The sequence below is a fragment of the Rhinolophus ferrumequinum genome, chromosome 13 (assembly GCF_004115265.2).
Source record: "Rhinolophus ferrumequinum isolate MPI-CBG mRhiFer1 chromosome 13, mRhiFer1_v1.p, whole genome shotgun sequence".
Classification (NCBI taxonomy): Eukaryota; Metazoa; Chordata; class Mammalia; order Chiroptera; family Rhinolophidae; genus Rhinolophus; species Rhinolophus ferrumequinum.
In genome coordinates, this window is record NC_046296.1 from 156,130 (window position 1) to 180,459 (window position 24,330).

At 39.4% G+C, this 24,330-nt stretch overlaps 1 protein-coding gene across 2 annotated transcripts in view; it reads right to left on the reverse strand.

The window, feature by feature from the left end:
• GPR45 (G protein-coupled receptor 45) overlaps positions 1–22,234 on the reverse strand; it is an 88,981-nt gene extending 66,747 nt beyond the window's left edge. The window contains exon 1 of one of the 2 annotated variants that reach the window (XM_033124234.1): positions 22,110–22,234. The gene's annotated coding sequence lies outside the window, so the exon portion shown is untranslated. Of the gene's footprint in view, positions 1–21,670; positions 21,763–22,109 lie in introns of those variants that run through there. The other variant, XM_033124233.1, reaches the window with a different exon arrangement.
• Positions 22,235–24,330: the final 2,096 nt, after the last annotated feature.

The window sequence follows — 24,330 nt, forward strand, 5'->3', positions numbered from 1 at the left end:
ATACCGTGGTGTCACTTATTGGTTCTATGAGAGTTTTTGGAGATTCTTTGGTATTTTCTGTGTAGACAGTGATGTCATTGTAAATCAGGACAATTTTTTTTTATTCCTTTATAATCTATGTGCCTTGTATTTCTCTTTTTTGCCTTATTACATTGCCTAGAGCTCTTAGTACTGTGTTGGGTACGAGTGCTGAGCGCAGATGTCCTTGTTCCCAATCTTTTAGGAGAAAGCATTCAATCTTTCATCATTAAGCATGAGGTTAGCCATAGGATTTTTGTAGATGTCTTTATTAAGTTGAGGAAGTTCCCCTCTATTCCTTGTTTTCTGAGAGTTTTCATTGTGAAAGGGTATTAGATTTTGTCACATACTTTTTCTGTATCAGTTGATATGATTTTGTGATTTTTCCTCTTTAGCCTGTTAATATGGTGAATTACATTACTTGGTTTTCATATATTGATTCAGCCTTGCCTAACTGGAATAAAACACATTTAGTCATGGTATATAACTCTTTTCTTATATTGCTGAATTCTATTTGCTAATACTTTATAAAATAATTTTACACCTATATTCATAGTGTTTAGTTTTCCCTTTTCGTACCATTGTTTTCTGGTTTGATATCAGGGTAATAATGGCTTCGTAAAAAGAACTGGAAAGTGTTCCCTTCTCTGTTTTCTGGAAGACACTGGGTGGAACTGTTATTGATTCTTCTTTAAATGTTTAGTAGAATTCTCCAGTGAAATCATCACAACCTAGAGATTTCTTTGTTGAGAGATATTAAATTAGGAATTCAATTTCCTTAACAGTTATAAGGCTATCCAAACTATCATTTTATATAGGTCAGGTGTGGTAGTTTGTGCTTTTGAAAAATTGGTCCATTTCATCTACATTATTAGATTAATGTGTATAGAGTTGTTCACAGTATTGTTATTATCCTTTTAGTGTCTGCAGAATGTGTAGTGATATGCCATTCCATTCTTGGTATTAGAATTTGCATCTTCTCTTTTTTTTTCTTTGTCAGTCCTGCTAGCGAATATTCTTTTTAAAAAAAATTTTTTGAAGAACTACCTTTTTGTTTAATTGATTTTCTCTATTATTTTTGTTTTCAAATCCACAGATTTTTTATTATATCTTTATTATTTTTCTTCCTTTTGCATGCTTTCGATTTACTTTGCTCTTTTTCTTATGTTTCAGGGTGGGGGGCCTTAGATTACTGATTTGAGACTTCTCTTTTCTAATGTATTTAATGCTATAAATTTCCCTCCCAGCATTGATTTAACTGTGTCCCGCAAATTTTGATATGTTGTATTCATATTTTCACTTTGATTAAGTTCAATGTGTTTCTTTAATTTCCCTTAGGACTTACTCTTTGACTCATGAATTACTTGCAAGTGTGTTGTTTAGTTTCAAGGTATTTGGAGATTTTCCTGTTATCTTTCTGTCATTGATTTCTAGCTTGATTCCATTGTGGTCAGAGAACACACTCTACATGCTTTCAATTCCTTTAAATTTGTTGAGGGTTCTTTTATGCCCTGGGATATGTTCCATCTAGCTACATGTTCCCTAGATGCTTGAGAAGAATGCGTTCTCTGCTGTTGTTGGATGCAGTGTTCTAAAAGTGTCCATTAGATCCTATTGGTTGATGGTGTCATTGGTTCTTCTGTATTCTTACTGATTTTCTTTCTGTTTGTTTTATCAGTAGCTGAGAGAGGGTATTGAAGCCTCCAATTATAATGGTGGATTTGTCTATTTCTCCTCCCATCAGGTTTTGTTCAGTACTATCAGTATTTGCTTTACATTTATACACCCTGTTGTTTGATGCATACACATTTAGGATTGTTATATCTTCTTGTTGTATTGACCTTTTTGATGTAATGTCCCTCTCTGTCCCTGGTAAGTTTCTTTGCTCTAAATTCGACTTTATCTGAAATTAACAGAGTGACTTCTGCTTTTTAAAATTAATATTAGCATGGTATAACTTTTATCATCATTTTACTTTCAACCTACCTATATTGTTGTATTTGAAGTAAGCTTCTTGTACAAAGCAAAAAATGAATCATGTTTTTTAATCCACGCTGTCAATCAGTCTTTTCCTTGGTATATTTAGACCATTTACATTTAAGCAATTATTTATTATTCAGACGTTAGAGCTTAAGTCTGTCATTTGAGTTTTGTTTTATGTTTGCTCCCTCGTTGTTTGTCTCTCTGTTTCTGTTTTATTTTTCCTTCCTGTGGGTTACTCAAATATTTCTAGATTCCATTTTGATTTATTCAGTGTTTTCAATGTATCATATATATCTGTAGATATTACATTATATATAAATAACTTATGATAGTCTACTGCTACTGATATTATATAGTTTAAGTGAAGTGTAGAAACTTACCACCCTTTACGTCTTTTTACCCTCCCCCATTTATAATATAATTGTCTTAAGTATTTCTTTTACATACTCTGAAAACCATATTAGATCACGTTATAATTTATGTTTTCACCATCAAACAGTTTAGAAAATTCAGGAGAAAAGGGTAAGCCTATTGTATTTAGTCATATTTTTGCTTACTATTTTTTCTTCTTTCATGTTGTTCTCTGGTTTCTTATTTTTCACTTCCTTTTGTGTTTGGAGAACTTCCTTTAGCCTAATGGTGGTTCTATGCAGGGTGGTTCTATGTTATATTTTTAAAGGCACTCTCAGAAATCTCCTGAGTTTTCCTTCATTTGAGAACATCTTGATTTTCCCTTTATTACTGAGATATTTTCACTAGATATAGAATTCTAGGTTGATAGTTCTTTTCTTTCATGGTTTAAAAGAACAATGTTGTGTCATTGTCTTTGGTTCCATGTTTTCTGAGGGAAATCTATTATCATTCAAATTGTTTCTACCATAGGTAAGGCATCATTTTTGTCTACTTGTAAGTTTTTTTTCTTTGCATCTAGTTTTCAGAAGTTTAACTATAATGTGTCTTGGTATATATTTCTTTGGGTTTATCTTATTTGAGATTTTCTCAACTTCTTGAATATGTAGGTATATATCTTTTGTCAAATGTGGGTAATTTTCAACTATTATTTCTTTGAGAACTTTTTTAGACTTGTGCTTTCTCTCCTCTACTACTAGGAATCCAAATACATGAATGTTTGGGGGTTTTGTTTGTTTGTTTTTGTTTTTTATAGTTCCACAGGCCCCTAAGCCTCTATTCTTCTTTTCTTTCTTTCAGTCAATTTTCTTTGTTATTCATATGGGGGAATCTGTTTCTCTATCTTAGGTTCACTGATTTTTCTTCTCTCTCCTCCATTCTACTGTTGAGCTCATCCAATGAGATTTTTCTTTCATTTATTGTGGTTTTTCCTTTAAATTTTCAATTTCATTCTTCTTTACATTTTCTATTTCTTCACTGAGATTTTCTGTTTTTTTTCCTATTTGTTTCATATGTGTTCATAATTTCTTGGAGCATTTTTACAATGATTGTTTTAAAAATCATTGTCCTATAGTTCTAACATATGTATCATCTTGGTATTGGCATCTGTTGCTTGATTTTTTTTCATTCAAGTTGAGATTTTCCTGATTCTTTGCATGATGAGTGATTTTTTTTTTTTTTAATCAAAGCCTAGACAAATACATTCGAGTATTATGTTATGAGATTTTGGAATACAAGTGGCAAAATAAAATCCCAGGAATTCACTGCAATGTCATTTTTCAAGTCCTGAAGTCCCTAATAAGTCTGTCTTTTTCACTCTACTTTTCAATCTTCTTATGTTTTCTTTATATGTAATGTCCAGGGATTTTTAGCTCTACTTAGTAAAAAGGATAAGGACAATTAGTTTTACTGCATTTTTCTGGCAGCAGAACTCCATATTTCTTTTAATTAAACATTTTTTCTCGTTGTATAGGAATCATAGCTGGCTCCTTCATTTCTCTCCATTGACAATATTGCAACAACATTTGAAGATATCACATCTTAACACTCGTGGAATTAAAAGTATGCTCCTTTCCACGTTCCATGCCTTTGCCCTATTGAAAAACTCATTATTTCTTGCTTCAAATATTTAAATTGTTTCCTAATTAGTCTTTAAAGTGACATTCTCTCTTTTTCTTCCAGTCTCTTCTATTCTACAGATTGTGGCCAGTTTTATTTCCTCATGCATAAATCTTATCATTTCTCTTCGTCTATAACTTTTGAGAGCTGATCACTGGCTACTTAATCAAACTCCAACTCCTTAGCTTGGGGTTCAAAGCCATTAATATAATGGTTGAACTTTCCAATGACAGCCTTATTTCCCCCCTCTCTCACACACAATCTGATGCTGCAGTGAAAACACACCACTTCTGGACCCCAGATTCACAGTGTGAAGTTTGATCCTAGACCTTCACTCATGCTTTTTCTCTGCTTGGAATATCCCTCCTTGCCCACGTTGGTCAGGGACCATTATCTCAAGGAACCCCTCCTTGATAACACAAGTCAAAATTGATGCCTTTTTCCTACTGACAACCATAGCCTTTTGCTCACATCTCTCTTTAAACCTATTTTCAATCCATTTAATAGTTATGAGACAGAATATATAATCCTTGCAGGGTCTCTCTTCTTGTGCAAAACCAAGCTTTCTTAGCTCAGTGGTCCAGGAAGAAGAGTAGGTCTATCAGTGGCTGGGAAGACTGCAGCTGGCTTCATCAGTAAGCAGGAAGTATGGCAGTGAAGCATTCGCTTACTTCTAGAAAACATGACAGTTTCAGGAGATTCTGTTCTGTCTTGTGCTTCCCTAAAAGTCCAGAGAAGGAAACTTTACAGATACATCTGCCATGCTTGTCTTGAAATAAATTTTGGATACCCTCCAGAGCAAAGCTCCCCTGCCCTTCGTTAGATCTACCTGTCATGTCTGTAATATGGACAGTTCAAACTTTGGGCTGCAGGTGCTTTCTCTGTAAGGGGGATGGTGGCAGTGTGAGGAGTGAGGGAAGAGAGAAGCTGCTTGGGTCTAAGTCTCAGCTTTGTTGCTTACTAGCTATGTAAACTCTGAACAAATTATTTAAGTTTTTTGTACCTCAGATTCTTCATCTGCAAAATGAGCATAATTATAGATTCTACAGAGAATTACATAAAAATGCTTGGTCATAACCAGAAATAAGAAAATATGAGAAAGGATAAAATCTCACTGGTAAAGCCAAATATTTAATACGTACAGTGAATCAGACATTTAACAAGCTATTAGAAAGGTCAAAAGAAAATGTTATTAAACTCAATTCAAACTAAAATAAGTGGTAGATATACAACACAAAAAGATCTAAACCATGACATCAATAACATACAGAATGGAGAAAGGAGTAAAAATGTAGTCTTTATAGAATATATTCAAACATAAATGCCTAACAGTTTATAGTAGACATAGAATGCTATACATAAACTTCATGGTAACCAAAAACCAATATCCTACAAAATATATACCAAGAATAAATAAAAAAGAACTCAGGTAAAACACTAATAAAAACCAGTAAAACATAAGGCAAGAGATCAAGAGAAAGAAGAAAGGAACAGAGGACTACAAAAACAACCGAAAACAAAGTAACAAAATGGAAATGAGTACATACTTCAGTAATTACTTTAAATGTAAACTGATTAAATGCTCCAATAAAAACATAGGGTACCTGAATGGATTAGTAAATATTATACATTTATATGCTGCTTATAAGAGACTCACTTCAATTTGAAAGACACATACACACTGAAAGTTAAGGGATGGAAAAAAGATATTCCATGTAAACAGAAATGAAAACAAAGCTGGGATAGAAATACTCATACCAGACAAAATGGACTTTAAAATTAAAAAATGTAAAAAAAAAAAGACAAAGAAGGATATTACATAATTATAAAGGGGTCAATTCAAGAAGAGGATATAACATTTGTAAATATCTATGCACCGATCATAGGAGCACCTAAATATATAAAGCAATTATTAATGGACAAAAAGTGAGACATCCATAATAATACAAAAATAGTAGGGGATATTAATCTCCACTCACATCGATGGATACAAATCAACTACAGGGATAAAGCTGGAAAAAAATCACTAATACTTGGAGACTAAACAGCATGCTGCTAAATAACCAATGGATCAAAGAGAAAATTTTAAAACTATCTTGAAACAAATGAAAATGAAAACACAACTTTTCAAAATTTATGGGATATAGCAAAAGCACTTCTAAGAAGGAAATTCATAGCTATACAGGCCTACATTAAGAAACAGGAAAACTCCCAAATAAACAATCTAGCTCTACAACTAGAGGAATTAGAAAAAGAAGAACAAACAAACCATAAAGAAGGAAATAGTTAAAACCAGAGTGGAAATAAACAAAATAGAAATTTTAAAAACAATAAAAAAGATCAATGAAACTAACAGCTGTTCTTTGAAAAGATAAACAAAATCAACAAATGTTTAGTCAAACTCAACAAGATAAAAGAGTCCAATAAAATAAAATCATAAATAAAAGAGAAGTTATAAACTACACCACAGAAACACACAAAAAAAACATTAAAAGATACTACAAATAATTATATGCCAACAAAACAACCTAGAAGAAATGGATAAATTTCTAGAAGTATAGAAACTTCCAAGACTGAACCAGGTAGAAATACAAAATTTAAACTGACCTATTGCTAGCAATGAAATTTGAGGCAGTAATCAAAAAACTCCCCCAAAATAAAAATCCAGGGCCAGACGGCCTGACAGCTGAATTCCACTAAACATTCAAAGTAGAATTACTACTTATCCTTCTTAAACTATTTCAAAAAATTGAAGAGGAAGGAATGCTTCCAGTTTCATTCTACAAAGCCAGCATTACCCTGATACCAAAACCAGACAAAAACTTTACCAAAAAAAAAAAAATATATATATATATATATATATATGCGCGCGGGTGGCACGCGAGGTCTGACAAGTTCATAAACGTGTTCCAACAATGTTGATAACTATTTTTTGATGTCAGAGGGATTACTCATTATAAATTTGTACCAACGAGACAAACAGTTAACCAAGTTTACTATTTGGAAGTGCTGAAAAGGCTGCATGAAAAAGTTAGACGACCTGAACTTTTCTTCAGCAAAAAAAACCACCCTCCTTACTCACCTGATCTGGTCCCCCAGTGACTTCTTTCTTTACTCAAAGATAAAGAAAATATTGAAAGGAAGACATTTTGATGACATTCAGGACATCAAGCGTAATATGACGACAGCTCTGATGACCATTCCAGAAAGAGTTCCACAATTGCTTTGAAGGGTGGACTAGGTGCTGGCATCAGCACATAGCTTCCCAAGGGGAGTAATTCAAAGGTGACACTAGTGATATTCAGCAATGAGGTATGTAGCACTTTTTCTAGGATGAGTTTGCGAACTTAATTGTCTGATGTCATTCATATATATATATATACATATATATATATATATACACATATATATGCCAATATCCTTGATGGACATAGATACAAATATTCTTAAGAAAATATTAGCAAACTGGATTCGACAATACAATAAAAGGATTATACACCATGACCAAGTAGGATTAACCCCGGGATGCAAGGATGGTTCAACATTCATAAATCAATCAACATAACATCACATAACAAAATAAAAGACAGAAACCATATGATCATCTCAATAGATCAAGAAAAAGCATTTAACAAAATTCAATATCCTTTTATAATAAAATCACTCAACTAAGTGGGTATAGAAGGAACATATCTCAACAGAATAAAGGCTATATGTAACAAACACACAGTTAACTAATGAAAAGCTGAAAACTTTTCCTCTAAGATTAGGAACACACATGGATGCCCACTATCACTATTTCTATTCAACACAGTATTGAAAGTCTTAGCCACAGCAATCAGACAAGAAATAGAAATAAAAGACATCCAAATTGGAAAGAAAAAAGTAAAATTCTCATTATTTGCAGATGACATGATACTATATAGAAAATCCTAAAGATTACACACACACACACACACAAAATCATTAGAGCTAATAAATGAATTCAGCAAAGCTTCAGGGAACAGAATCAATATAAAGAAATATGTGCATTTCTGTACACCAATAACAAATGATCAGAAGGAGATATTAAGAAAACAATCCCACTTACAATTGCATCAAAAAGCATAAAATACTTAGGAATAATTTTCACCAAAAAGGTTAAAGACATGTACTCTGAAACTATGAATGACATTGAAGAAAGAAATTGAAGAAGCTTCAAATAAATGTAAGGATATACCTTGCCCATTCATTAGAAGGATTAATATTGTTAAAATATCCTTATTACCTAAAGCAATTTACAGATTCAATGCAATCCCTAGCAAAACACCAATGGCATTCTTCTCATAATTATAGCAACTAATCCTAAAATTTATAGGAAATCACTAAAGACCCCAAATAGCCAAAGAAACTTGAGAAAGAAGATAGTGGGAGCTATCACACTTCTTGATACCAAACTATACTATACTATAAAGCTACATTAATCAAAACAGTATGATACTGACATAAAAACAGATATATAGATTAGAAACAGATATATTAGGTTGGTGCAAAAGTAATTGCGGTTTTTGCAATTATTTTTAACCTTTTAAACCAAAATTTATTTTGCACCAACCTAATATAAATAAATGGAATAGAATAGAGAGCCCAGAAATAATTCATCGCTTATATGGTCAATTAATCTATGAAAAAGGAGGCAAGGATATACAATGGGCTAAAGATAGTCTCTTTAATAAGTGGTATTGGGAAAACTGGACGTAGACATGCAAAAAAATGAAATCGGACCACTTTCCTACACCATATACAACAATAAACTCACAATGGATTAAAGACTTAAATGTAAGATCTGAAATCATAAAACTCAGAAGAAAACATAGGCAGTAAACTCTTTGACATCATTCTTAGCGGTACCTTTTTTGATGTCTCCTCAGGGAAGGGAAACAAAGGAAAAAATAAACAAATGGGACTACAACACAATTTAAAACTTTTTGCACAGTGAAAGAAATCATCAACTAAATGAAAAGACCACCCACTGAATGGGAGAAGGTATTCGCAAATGATAAATCTGATAAGGGGTTAATATCCAAAATACATAAGGAACTCATACAACTTAACACCAGAAAAACAAAGAATCCAATTAAAAAATTGGCAGAGGAACTGAATAGACATTTTCCCACAGAGGACACACAGATGGCCAATGGACATCACCTTCAACATCACTAGTCATGAGGGAAAGGCATTTTAAAACCACCTGGAGATGTCACCTCACACCAGTCAGAATGGCTATCTTCAATAAATCATCAAATAGCAAGTGCTGGAGGGGATGTGAAGAAAAGAGAATCCTCATGCACTGTTGGTGGGATTGTAAACTGGTGCAGCCACTATGGAAAACAATATGGAGGTTCCTCAAAAAATTAAAAATAGAGCGGCCATAAGATCTTGCAATTCTACTTCTGGGTATTTATGTGAAGAAAATAAAAATGCTAATTTGAAAAGATATATGAACCCTTATGTTCACTGAAGCATTATTTACAATAGCCACGATATGGAAGCAACCTAGGTGTCCGTCAATAAATGAATGGCTAGGGTTGCTGGATGGCTCAGTTGGTTAGAGTGCGAGCTCTTAAGAACAGAGTTACCGGTTCAATTCTCACCTGGACCAGTGAGCTGCGCCCTCCACAACTAAATTAAAGACAATGAGCTGCCGCTGAGCTGCCAGGGCAGCCGGATGGCTCAGTTGGTTAGAGTGAGAGCTCTCAACAACAAGGTTGCCAGTTCAATTCCTGCATGGGATGATGGGCTGCGCCCCCTGCAACTAAAGATTGAAAATGGCAACTGGACTTGGAGCTGAGCTATGCCGTCTACAACTAGATTGAAGGACAACAAATTGGAGCTGATGGGCCCTAGAAAAACACACTGTTCCCCAATAAAAAAAAAAAAATTTAATAGATGAATGGCTAAAGAAGATGTCATGTCTATATCTCTCTCTATACATATATCTATCTAAGAGAGAGAGAGAGAAATGTACACACACCTATCCACATTTTAAGAAACGAAAAAACTATTAATTGTAATGCTCAATATATATCCGTAACAAAAGATGAATTCAAGTCACTTTTGACTTCTGCAATTACAAGAGGTGCTCAGAGTGGTTACCATCAGCGTCCAGACACTTCTGATTACGGGGAACTGTTGCTTAAGCATAGATAACGTCTCTTAAAATGCGTATACATTTTTTGGCACCCCCAGTATGTATGTGTGTGCGTGTGTGTATTAAATTCAGCAATAAAAAAAGAATGAAATCTTGCCATTGGCAACAACACAGATGGACCTAGGGGGTCTTATGCTAAATGAAGTAAGTCAGACAGACAAAGATAAATACAATATGATCTCATGTATACGTGGAATCTAAAATAAGCCAAAACAAATGATTAAACAAACAAACAGAAAAAAACAGAAACAGACCCACAGACATAGAGAAGATGATGGCTGCCAAAGGGGAGGGGTATGAGGTGATAGGAATAAAAATTTAAAAAGTGATAAAAGAAGGCAAGGCTGGGTTATATGACTAAACTTCTATATACATTATATACACACACATATATACATATACATATATGAAAAAAACAAATGTAATGTGTGAGTCTTCTTTGTATCTTGACTCAAAGAAATCAAATTAAAAAGATATTGATGAGGCAATTGGGGACATTTGAGCAGTAACTAGAATATTTGGTGACAATTAGGTGTTACGTGGTATTTTAAAAGATACTTGGAACAGTTCATGGCACTCAATGAATGTTAACAATTATAATTTTCAATGATTTCCACCAAAGTGCCCTGAATAGTAAAAGAACATTTGTGAGGCCTGTGGAAAATACCCCCAATTAGCCTCTATTTGCTTGAAATTTCCTTTACGGATCTATTTCATATCAAATATTTATGCAAGTTTTGCCTTCTGTTCCATGATACAGTTGAATTTGTTTTCATATCTGGCTAATATTTCTTCTGAAAAACATTTAAGCAAAATGTGTACTCTAGAAAGGTGCTCCCTTCCGTGTTGCACCCTCGGCACAGGGCGGCACCTCCTGGTGAAACACTCCTACTGTTTGAGGAGCAGTGTCAGCAGGCCCTGAGCTGAGGACTCAGAGGTCTAGAGAGTGTTTCTCACTGATGAGTGCTGGGTGGCGTGAGGCAGCCCCCACCATCCCACTCACTAACCCTCCCTAAGCTGAGAGTCACAACCCCGGCCACTAGTTCTCAATCGGGAGAGTTGGATGTGTGGGATTTGGGCAATATGAGCATGGAAATAAAAATCTTGGCTTGGATTTACTGGGCTATGATCATTGATAAAATAGAGCAAAAGAGAGCTATAATCTAATGTACTACATTACTGTAATTAGAGCTTTCTACATAGAGGTTTCTCCCGCCCTCCCTCTAAAATAATGAAAGTTTAACATAAATAGTAGTGACTTTATCCTCCATCATATGGTGTTCAATGACTGGGTAATTATGGTAACAGCATATAGTTAATGGATGCTGAGTCCAGGATGTAAGAGAAAGAGATGGGAAAAGGCACATGTAGGAATAGAACCATAGAATCTATTGTTTTTCAATTATAATTGATATTCAATATTATTTTATATTATTTTCAGGTGTACAGCACAATGGTTAAACATTTATATAACTTACAAAGTCATGCCCCCTCCATAAGTCTAGTGCCCACGGGGCATCATACATGGTTATTATAATATTTTATTGACTATATTCCCTATTCTGTACTTTACATCCTCGTGACTATTTTGTAACTGCCAATTGGCACTTCTTAATCCCAAACCATGGAATCTTAACTGCAGAGTTGGGAGGAATCCTGGCAATTGTGTCCCTTACACCCTCATCTACAAAAGAGGAAACTGAAACTCAGAGGGCTTCAATGACCAGCAAGTGTTAGATGCTTAAACAAAGGTGGAGTCAGAACTAAGACCTAGGTTCTTGTGGGGACAGAGTCAGGAGTGCAGTTTCCAGGCTCTCGCCCTCACATAGAAAGGTGCTGGCTCAGGTAGTAAATGGCCATAAACTGTGATTGGATGGCCATCAGCTGTGGCTAGTTGGCCGTCAGCTGTAACCAGTGAGCCACTGGCCACTAATATAACTGCTGTGGCTATGCTAGCAGAAAAATGGGGGCTAGCAAGAAGATGGTGGCTGAGCTAGCAAGAGCGGATTGCAGTTAGCACGGCGGATTGCAGCTAGCAAGGGGAGTCGAGGAGAGTTGTCGGTTGGTTGGCAGAAAAGCGGACAGCAGGTCGCACGTCATGTGAATCCAGCCTCCAGTGAGACCATAGTGGTATGACTCCCCTACCTATGGCTCCGTGGGTGTTCCTTTTTGGCCTCACCACATCCTATGTTCTTATGTGGGGAGCGAGACCAGAGACCCCGCAGGCCGCCCTGCACGACAATTCTTTTCTCCTAATACTCTTCACTACTCGCGTGTTGTCTCTGGGAAACAGAATATTCTAGAAAGCTTTCCACATGGCAAGTAGATTCTGTTAACAAAACCTGCAGAGGTAGACAACAATGTGTTTGTGAATTATACTATTACCTGTCCTTTCATTGCCTGTGAACTCCAAAAGTCATGGCCATTGAATGTCAACGGCAATCAGCAATAAATATTTGAAATATTTTTTTTATTTCATCCATTTTGTTCCTTGATGTAACAGAGAGGAAAATTTAGCAAGTGCATAAATTAAGATTTTGTTTCACTTACCATGGATAAGGTTAATTGTTTATTTTCAGTTAGATTTTATTTCTGTTGTTACACTGAGAGCGTCAGGCAAATGAACATTCTCATAAGAATGTTTATATTTCTTAGTCCTGCACTACATGTAAGAAACTCAGGCAGAGTCGATGCTTTTTGTAATAAAGGCGCAGGGATCTCCAAAAGAAATAAGCTGAGTCCAGCTTATTATTCCAACCAGGAAACAGACTCCAGCCTGCAGACATGTAACCACATTCAGGTTGACACAAATGTGCACCATTCCCCTCGCCCTCAATGTGTTGAACATAAACACAATCACAGCCAGTCATTCACATGCCCTCCCTCTACGTTCTCCTTCCTGTACAAAAGGGAGAGGCCAGATGCGACTGGAGGCAAGAAGACGGGCTCATCTCTTCCACTAATCCACAATGACTCTGTCATCTGCTCCTCACTCCCAGAAAAGCCACACCTAGGGGCTGGGGCCCGGGGTCTTTCTCCTTCCTATTGTGTCCAGCAACCACCCAACGAAACCTGCACCCTTGCCACTGTTAGCTGCTAAGCCTAACCTGAATGAGGTGGACGTGGACAACCCTACTGGGCCTATGATGGGACCATGCACCATTCTGGAAAGAGCAATGCCCGTCACTGGTGGTCACAGGTTGTCACTTGGCAGGAAGCAGCAATGCAATTGGAAACATCCCCTAAGAAGTAAGGTCCATGCCATTACATCCACAGAGAGATACAGACACCACTAGGAAGCAAATTTCTCATCAAAGATAATGTTTTTTATGTTCTTTCTCGCTCTGATACCAACTCTTCAGCTTTTAAATGCAGCTGGGTCTCAAATGTCTTGCTTAACAGAATCACTCAACGTCAGATTTCAAGATGGAATTAGGAGGATGTTGAGATGGCAGGGACATAAACATGGGTAGACCCACCTCTGCCTTCTGGTTAGGAGCACCAAAGGACCAGCTCACTGGCACGCAGCCCAGTGAGGGAGGTGGGCGCCACCAGTGGCCCCATCATGACACACCATGGCTATATGCGTCTCTAGAGCACTTTCCCATCACAACGAGCTTTCTCAGTCAAAGTTTTATTTGAACATCCCCACAAGTCGACCGCTCAGTGGTGGGGCAGGTACCATTGTGTGCATTGACTCTGGACGAAACTGAAGCCCAGCGAAGCTGGCAAAGCAGAGAAGACTAGACTAATAACGTGAGCTACACGTACTTCAGGCCTGCTCTGTTCCTGACACTTGACTAACTTACTTACTTAGTTTCCTTGTCTATAAAATGGTGCCAGGATTAAGTGAAATAACATAGGAGAAATATTTAGCATGGGGCCTGTTGCCGGGAAGTCTTTAGTTTAAATGTTAGCTGATCCCTACAGTATCCTTACAGAGGTCTATTATAACTTCCACCTTACAAATAAGGAGACTGAGGCACAGAAAGGAAAATGACACACTCAATCAACCCGCATGCTCACTGGCCTCGTCAGGGCTCAGACACAGACCTGAGTTACTCTAGAACGTGTACCCTTTTCCTTCAAGAACATTTTTATTCCCAAACTCAGGTTGCCTGTTTCTAAGTTCTGCGACTTCCCTGGACCCACTCACCCTGATTTGGAGTCTTCTACAGAAGTGTCGTGACCTACTTTGACTAGTAAACACAAAGCCGTCTGTCTCAGAAAATACACAACAAATTTGTCATCATCTAAATGCCATGTTTCACAAAGATTTTGATGACATCAAGAATGAAGCTCTCAGCAGAGTCCCCAGAGACGAGTGGAGCGTCTGAGGCCAATAATTAACATGAAAGTCAAATGGATGTTCTCATCGGTATTACTACAATTTCAAAAATCCTGACTGTTGACAAGTTCCATCTTGGTTCTTTTTTTGTAAAAGGTTAAGTGGATACAGAAAAAGATAATTGAAAAAAAAAACCACGTTATTTCTATGCCTTCTTGCATGTAGTAGGTATTCCATAAATGTTTGTAAAATATATGAATAAATTAATTATGAATAAAGGCATCAATTTTCTTCTTGTGCACTGGCTCAAAGAACCAGTTTTACAAGGACTGACTAAAAACTATATCCCCAACAGATCGCAAGTGTCCAGTAATGCTTTGCTACAAAGCCCACTGTCTTTACATTTTGGATGCCTGCCCCTGCCCAGAAATGTGGCCAGAGACTCATGGGGTGTGCTAGAACAGCCAGAGCTCACACCAGGTCTGTAAGTATTCAACTTGAACTTGAATAGAAGGCTCCCACACTTATGCCAGGATCCATAGCACAGGCAGGGAGCACCCTTTCTTTTGGGAGTTGTGCTCATGATGTGCCATACTGGCCCTGTTCTGATTCCACTTGATGATTCTTCAAAAGAATCAACATGCAAACAAGATTCACAGGCTGACACCTCTGAGATCTGACACACACTTTGCTGGGAGCGCCATTACTGAGAAATTCTCAGGTGGAAAGAGAAATGGACTCCTCAGAACACCTGAGTCGGAGCATTGGCCATCTGTCAGAGCATTCCTGGCCTCTGCGAGGAACGCTTTTCCTCCTTCCTTATCTGCAAAAGCGGCAATGCAACACTTATTATCAAGCAGAATCCCTGTGCAGAGGAATGTTTGTGAAAGCACTTTGCAAACAACAGAGAAAAGTTGGCCTATCTCAAAGGCTTGTTACCACTAACAGAGGGGCTGGAGAAATGGTTCACTGTGTGCCACTGGATTGCCTTGGCTAGGAAAGAAGAATAGCTCACGACATAGTCTCAGTAGTCAGGAACTTCAGATTACTTTATGCATCTCACTCTCACATAGATTAAGCTAGAGTTGCCCTAAAGTTAGTCATTCGTGTGCCAGCTGCCTTCGCAATTTTTGCCATAGACAGCTAAATATCACCTGTGTTGTAACTGAGGATGGAAAAGGGGCCACAGGTTAAACCTGACACTCAGGAAACTGAAAATAACCACATAAGATGGCGTGAACATAAAAAAAAAAATTCATAACTCAGGTGAGCCATAGCAGGAAGTCACATCTTTAGCATAAAGCTTCCTTCATAGAGTCAATCTTCACCTTAAGTGAGCCTGTCTTTTGTCTATTTGCACCTAAAATGACATCCGTGGAATGCCAGTAATCACTGTTTCTGGACTAGAGAAGGAAACCACAGAATCCATCACTATTATTATTGTCCCCCGATTACTATCTCTGTGTGCTGTAAAAAGTGAAGTGTTAACTATCCTGTACCCACCTATATAAAAGAAGTACCTGTCTCTCCAATTTACTTTTGTCCAATCACAGAGATTTTCCCGCTTTGCTCTCTCCCATCCCCTTAATCTACCACCAGTGAATTTCATATAACTCTCCTCCTTTGATTTTATGTATAAAATATGCTGCAAACTGCCATTTTGCGAAGCCTTTTCTCAATCCGTTGAGATTTTGCGTCCCAGTAACTGTCATCAGTTTGGCTCACATAAACTCTAATAGGCTTTCTTTTAGGCTGGATGTTTTTTCAATGACATAATTTATCCAATATTTCCCCTTACATCAAATTTAAGTTAACTTTATTTCTGTGCGTTTTTTTCTTATTTTAATCGATAAATCACAGGTTTGACACGCTGGCAACATGTGCTTCTATGATGCATCCCACATGTGGGAAAACATTGTATTAAATCAAAGATCACTGCATCACCTTATTCAGATAGGAGTAAAGGAGCCTGGCAAAACGGGTGTGGGCTGGCACAAGGAATGACTTGGATGTCACGAAAGCTGCTGAACAAAAGTGCAGTCTTAACATATTTAAAAGCAACATCAAACTACAACCCATTGTCTAACCACATATAGTAGGAATTATTCACATTCCTATAGCACTTTACAATTTTAACAATACATTCATGGTCATTATACTCTCTGGTCCTGACCACAAACCTGGCAGCAGGTGACTGATACCATCCTTTCACACAAGGGGCTCAGAGATGTTAGAGGATTTGTACATGGTCACATTAGAAATAAGGGGCAGCATCACTAAAACCTCTCAGTCTCCAGCTCACTTCACTGTACCTCCTCAGGGGGAACACTATTTTTAAAATGAATGCTTTTGCCTTTTTAGGTAGAACAACTCTCTCAGGCTACCTTTTTATCTATCACTCTTCTACCTACCCATTCATTTATCCATCCATCCATCCATCCACCCATCCATCCACCCATCCACTCAACATTTGACAACTTTCTTTGTGCTTGTCACTGGAACTACCTACCAATTTTTATTCTTATAAAAAGAAAAATACTCATTTTTAACAGAGATGGCAGTAAGAGTAATATCTGCATCAGTTTCTTCTCATCTGAAAATCTACCATAGCTTTTCCCGGATGATAGTAAAACATAGTAATATGCTCTCATTCCTCCTGTCAAATGAAATAAAATACTTGGGAGCCTGACAACAAAAGCATCAGGAAAAGACCTGGTTAATAAGAGTCCTCTGCTTCACAAGTACATTAGAAGTACAATAATTATGGTTATGTTGTTGGATTACTTTAGATGAAAAGGGTACGCTTACAATTACTTCACATGAGTAATAAGTTCAAATAGTTAGAATTATATCCCTGATAGTGTCTTGGGACTTTCTGGAAGAGCTAATTTAAGCATCTAGGTGTTTTCTAAGGCTGCCATTCAGAGTTGAGATCCACTTGTCATCATGATTGCACTCTGTTTGGGTATTTTAATTCCTCAATTTCAGGGTTGAGGGCAATGAACCAATTATCAATGATGCAGGTGGCCTAACATATTGAGACCCCAAAAAGGAATGTGTTTCAAAGTAGAGAAAAACAAAACTTCAAAAATCATACAGAACAATATGAAACAAAATACGAATCATCAACCAGTATATAAAAGAAAAAAACCTCAAACATGCAGAAATAAAACATTTGAAACTCCTAAATAAAAAATGAAACTGAACTGTAACTTCCTATTAAAATTTTTAAAAATTTGCCCAAACAGGATGTAACCCCAGTGAAATTACTTTCACCAAGTTTTCCAGGCACCAATGACTTCCGTATCAATTCATACAATACAGCAGGGCCTCTCCAACTTTAGTTTGCATCAGAATCACCTGGAAGGCTGCTTAAAAGACTGCTGGTCCCACTGTTTCAGATGCAGATTCGGTAGGTCTGGGGTGGAACCCAAGAATTTGCATTTCTCAATTCCTGGGGATCCTGCTGCTGATGGTGGTCTGGGGACCCCACTGTGAGAAGCACCAATCATAGACCATCTCTTGTACTCATCTTACATAACTTCTCAGCTGCACGTGACACTGGGAACCACTCCCTTGACTTTTGAATACCACATTTCTCTTACTTTCCCCAGCCATCTCTCCTTTTCTTCATTTTAATATCCTAATATTCCTCGGGGTTTGAGCTTAGTCTTCTGCTCTTTCCCTGATATCTTACTGAGCAACCTCATTCACTCTGAAGCCTTTTGTCAACACTTCTACCTGGTAGCTCCCAGGCAGCAGCGCCAGCCTGATAAAATGTGAACTTCACAAGGGCACTGTTCATTGTCTTGTTCACAGTTGCACCCCAAGGGGTCAGAGCATTCCTGGCATATACCGTGTTTCCCCGAAAATATGACCTAGCCGGACGATCAGCTCTCATGCATCTTTTGGAGCAAAAATTAATAGAAGACCTAATCTTATACTATGTTATATTACATAGAACCTGGTCTTATAGTAAAATAAGATCGAGTCTTATATTAATTTTTGCTCCAAAAGACGCATGAAAGCTGATTGTCCGGCTAGGTCTTATTTTCGGGGAAACACGGTAGAATGTGCTCGATAAATATTTGTTGCAAATTCCTAGTAGATATTTCTACCTAAATGTTACAGCCTAACTGGCACTGAAATTAAGTGTATTTGGAAAGGAATATATCAAAGAAGGATATTATATAAACTAAATTCTTCCCCCATATTTCCAATGGTACCTGTCATCCACCCATTTTGTAAAATCTAAGAAACCTAAGAGTCATCCCTGAATCCTGAATCCTCGCCTGTCAAACACCAAGTTGTGTTGATTTTACCTTCTAAATCTTTCTCAAGTCCATCCATTTCCCCCATTGCCACCCCAGTCTCTCAGCTGGATGCAGGGCAGCCTCCCAGCCAGTCTCCCCACCACACAGTAGTCAGCTGAGAAATCAGATCTCATCCTGCCACACCCACCATGGAAGGCTGTCCACAGGTTCTCCTTGACCTTAGAGCAAAGCCCAGGGCCTTAGCCTTTCTGTTTGTGTCCCTACTATCTCTCCAGCTGTATTTCACTCTTCTCCACAGCCCTCTACTCCAATTACCCAGTTATTCCTCGAACCGTCATGCTCTAATTTCTGAGCCATGACTCACGATGCTGCTTCCACCTGCAATACTTTTCTTCTTCTCACTACATGTTTTAGCTAAATACCTTCTACTCATTTTTTAGTTCCCAACTTAAAAATTCACATCCTTCAAGAAGCCTTCTCTTATCCCCTCAAATAAAAACAAAACACCCCCTAAATTTGGGATAGAGCCTGCCTTGAATTCCCCAAACCCTCTGCATCTGCACATATGGTATTACCCATTTTGTTTAATTATCTGCCTAATTTGCCTCTCCAGGGGAAGGCTCATGGCTACACAGTGCTGGGCCCAGTGCCTGGACTTAGTTTTATGTGCTAAAGAAACAGGCCAACCACATTTAGTGGGGGGGAAATCCAAAAGAAATTATGTTTTCAATATTTTAGAAGAAATTATTTTTCTGGTTGACAGCACTCAGAGTGGTGGTTATGTCGAGAAAGGGGCCTGAGGGGACACTCGGGGACGATGGAAATATTGTATGTCATGTTATACAATATTAGAGGATGTTAGGTAGGGGTATACATAGGTACAAATTCACCAAGCTCTACACTGAAGAGCTGTGAATTTTTTGTATGTAATCATTCCTCAATAAAAAGAAATGCATTATTTTTAAATTACAGTACAATTCGTATGGGGATATAAATATTCATATGGGCTAAAACAATTCATGGGGGATATAACAATAGAATTCGATAACAACCAAAGGCGTCAAAGTTCTTTAAGATGCTAGATATTTCTCAAAGATCCAGAATTACAAACATGGTGAATAATTCTTTAAGTCTTTGTTCTGAAAATGAGACTGTTTTAGATTGACTCTGCTTTAGTTAAATTTGAGGCCCTGAAATATCTTGAGGGAAATAAATTATTTCCAAGTCATTCTCTATACATGTACTAGGCGTATTTAAAACTCCCATTTCACAACATAGAGAGGTTTGAGCTCATGACGCATAGTTATATTTCAATGTTTGAGATATCTTAAACTGATGACAACTGCTGTACAGCTAGGTCCACATTACAGTTAAAATTATTTTTCTCCTTCTTGAATTGTAGGAATTGGACAATGGATGACCCATACCATATGGGGGACTCCTTCACTATTAAAAAGGAGTCCTGCAATCCTTTTGGAGGAAGAAATTTTTCCAAGCATGTCAAGAAATGTAGGATTGTCTAGTTGTATTTCTTAGATTAAAACACGCAACACAGAAGTTCAAGTTTCCTTTTTTAACCAGTAGGCTCAGGGGCAGAGGGTTTGGGAGCTTGTTTTCTGTACGTTAACTTTTCATAAGGAGAAGGTCCCTGTTCTCTCTCACGCTTGGCTTCCAATTAGTCCGTCCGGCTCTGTTGAACTATGTTCTGACTAGTCCCTGGGACAAGGTAAATGCCACTTTTGAAACACAGCAATTAAACCAATCTTCAGGTCAGGTGACAAACACCCTGGGGACACTATATGCACCCAAAATAATGACCTCTAGAGCCACTAACCACTAACAGGGCACTTACTACATTTCAGAGGACAGTCATCACTTCCAGTCCTCAGGTGATTTTTCTACAAAAGTACATATTTTGCTGCTTTTATTTCTCAAGAAAAGCAGTATTTTAGTCAAAGTTTCATGTTCCTAATGTGTCTATTTGCTACTAGTATTTTGACACTCTAAAATCAAAGGAGAGAAAATTGTAAAACTCCTGATTAGCTAACTTAATGAAGACATTACTGTATCATCATCGTCGTCATCATCATCATCATCACCAACTGAGAGAAAGTAAATTTAAAAATATATAAAACCCTTTCAGTACCAGGATTAGCCAAACTGAAAGCATCCCAGCCATCTCAGTCTGCCTATGAGTAATGAAGAATCACTGTGCCCCTTTTTCTGATGTGAAAACTGAGGTAACCGGCAACCCAAACATGACAGAATGTCCCACAGCAGATATACTTATTCTTAATGTGAGGGACTGTCGCTTTTTCAAAGTGTAACCAGTGAAAAGGAAATAATCTGATAAAGTTGGCGTGGCACTGGGAAATGAGAGAGGAGGGGAGGTCAGGGAAGCCGGGATGGCCGACGGTCAGTGATGGTGATGGTGGTGACGGTGGTGATGATGGTGACGCCGGCCAGCTCCTCTCCCGTTTCTCCATCACTGCCTGTCCTCTCTGCCTCCTCCGTCCCCGCGTGGCCTCTGCCCGGAGAAACAGAGCCGACAGGATTTGCACCCAAGCCGCACGTCCGCGGGCACAAGGCTGCAGCGCCCGGTGAGCCTGCACCCCTGCCCGAGCCCCGCAGCTCCGCGCTCCCAGCGCCCCTCCGCCGCTTGCGCCCATTCGGCAGTGGCCCCTCTCGGCGGTGGCCCCTCCGCGCTCCCTGCGCCCCACGAGCCTGCACCGCCTCGTCCCCCAGCCCTGCCCCTCCTCGCCCGCCGAATCCCCATCCTGGGCCGTGCGCCACGGGACGACTTGGAGCCCAGCATCCCCCGCAGGGTGCGCCCCGATCTTCGGGCGGCTGCCCGCCGAGCCCCCCGCGGCCCGGCCGCCAGTCACTTACGCCTGTGCTGGGCCCCGCCGCCCCGCGGCCCGAAGACAAAAGCTACGCGGCCGCTGCGCCGCTGGCTGCTCCTTGAGCCGCGACTGCCGGGGACCGGGAGGGGGAGGGGGGCGGGGATGGGGAGACGAGGAGGAGGGAGAGGAGGGGGAGGGGAGCGGGGGAAGGGCTGCCGCGGCGCAGGCCACCCGGCTGCCGCGGCCCAGACCCCAGCCACCTCCCCCGGCCCGCCACACTGCAGGGCGCTGTCCTCCGGGTCCTCAGCCCGAAAACCTTCCCCAAGGGACCAGGGTACCGCCCCTAGGGGGGCGGGGTGAGAGGAAGAGGAAGGGAAGGAGGAAGGGAGACGCGTGTGTGTTCATTGCTTCCTCCTCATCACGATCCGCTCATCCACCCCCGTGTCCCTCGAGCAATCTTAGGAAAATGCCAGACTCTGCCTCACCTGTACAACTCTGGACGCACGCCCACCTTCCCCCTTTCCATGCTCTCACACCTCTCCTGGCCGTGCAGCCGTTTTAGGAAGAGTAGAACTGCCCCCGGGGAGGTAAAGTGACCAGACTCTGAGCTAGTGCGAGGCAAGCGAGGAGGAGAATGCCGGGATCCGGAGTCCTGGAAGAGGGACGCCCACAGCTTGCTTGTTTCCTTCCTATCGGGATGGGTCCTGGCTGGAGGGTGGGGACGAGCCTGTGCCACCCCCCACTTCCCGCGGGGAGTCCGGGTAGGCTTTCCTTTGTGAGGGAAGTAACACTTCTGCTTGTCTCAGTCCTTTGCATCTTGTTATAGTCACTTTGATTTATTTTTATTTTTAAAACTTTTTTATTATGGAATTTTTTAAAAAGTAGAGAGAATAAATGGTATAATGAACCCACAAGTGCTCAGCTCCAGCTTCAAAGGTTGTCATCACTTCTTAATTTGTTTATTAAAGGTATTGAGATAATATTGGTTAAAAACATTACATAAATTGCAGGGGTACATCATAATTTGATGTCTGTGTATCCTACTGCGTGCTCACCATGCAAAGTCTAGTTTCCTTCCATCACCACATATTTGACCTCACTCCCTTTATCCACTTTGCCCTCTCCCCACCCCCTTCCTCTCTGGTAACCACATTCTGTTGTCTGTGTTTATGAGTTTCTGTTTGTTTGTTTTGTTAGTTCATTTATTACATTTTTGTTTTATATTCTCCATATGAGTGTGTCGTGCGGGGTGGCCTGCGGGGCCTCTGGTCCCGCTCCCCACATAAGAACGCAGGACATGGTGAGGCCAAAAAGGAACACCCACGGAGCCATAGGTAGGGGAGTCACACCACTATATTCTCGCTGTTGGCTAGATTCACACGATGTGCGACCTGCTGTCCGCTTTTCTGCCAACCAACCGACTCTCTCCTCGACTCCCCAACGCAGCCGCGGCAGTTATATTAGTGGCCAATGGCTCAAGGGCCACAGCTGATGGCCAACTAGCCACAGCTGACAGCCATCTACTACCTGAGCCAGCACCTTTCCATGTGAGGCCGAGAGCCTGGAAACTGCTCTCTGGGGCTCTGTCCCCACAGGGTGAAATAATGTTCTTTGTCTGTTTCCATCTGACTTATTTTACTTAGGCTAATACCCTCAAGATCCATCCATGTTGCTACAAATGGCACTATTTCATCTTTTTTTTTAATAGCTGTGTTTTTTATATATATATATATATATCACATCTTCTTTATCCATTTATCTGTCAATGGACACTTCGGTTGTTTTCATGTCTTGGCTATTGTAAATAATATTAACAGTGAGCACAGGGATACATACATCTTTACAAATAAGTATTTTCATGTTTTTTGGGTAAATACCCAGAAGAGCTTAGTTATATTCTTGATTTTTAAAGGAAGCTCCGTACTATTTTCCATAGTGGCTGCACTCCATTCTTCTGCTTCCCCTTTCTCCCTATCACAGAGGCTAACTAAGGACTTTTAAAAAAACGTGATCACAATATCATTACCCCAACTTACAAAATCAAGACAATTCCTTAATGTCAGCTGACTATGATTTATGAACAGCAGACGGTTATTCCTTGAGCAGTTATAATTTGCCAGGTCTATGTTTAGTGCTTTACCTATGTCGCTGAGCTTTGGTGAGGGCCCTACTTCTGCCAAAGCTAGTGGTAGACAAGAGTTGTGACAAATCACTGCTGACCTGTAGTAGCTGAGGTCATTAGAACCTGAGGAACATTAGATTACACTGAGCCACCAAGGGCCAGACACTCCTTACTGTGTCCCAGACCTCCTAAAGAATATGACTGAAGCCTATCCTTCCAGACAAATGCTTGCATATAATTTTGATTTACATTCCAGGGGTTTCAATCCAATTTTCACAGGCCGTGTGGGGGCAGAGCCAGGAGTGCAGTTTCCAGGCTCTAGGCCTCACGTGGAAAGGTGCTGGCTCAGGTAGTAAATGGCCATCAACTGTGGCTAGTTGGCCGTCAGCTGTAACCAGTGAGCCATTGGCCACTAATTTAACTGCCGTGGCTAAGATAGCAAAGGGTGGTGTAGTGGCGTGGCATGGTGGAGTGTGGATTACGGATTGCAGAGGGGCGGATTGCAGCTAGCAAGTGAGGTTGGTTGGCAGAGACAAGTGCACGGCAGGTTGCGGATCATGTGGCTCCTGCTTCCTGTGTCTCCA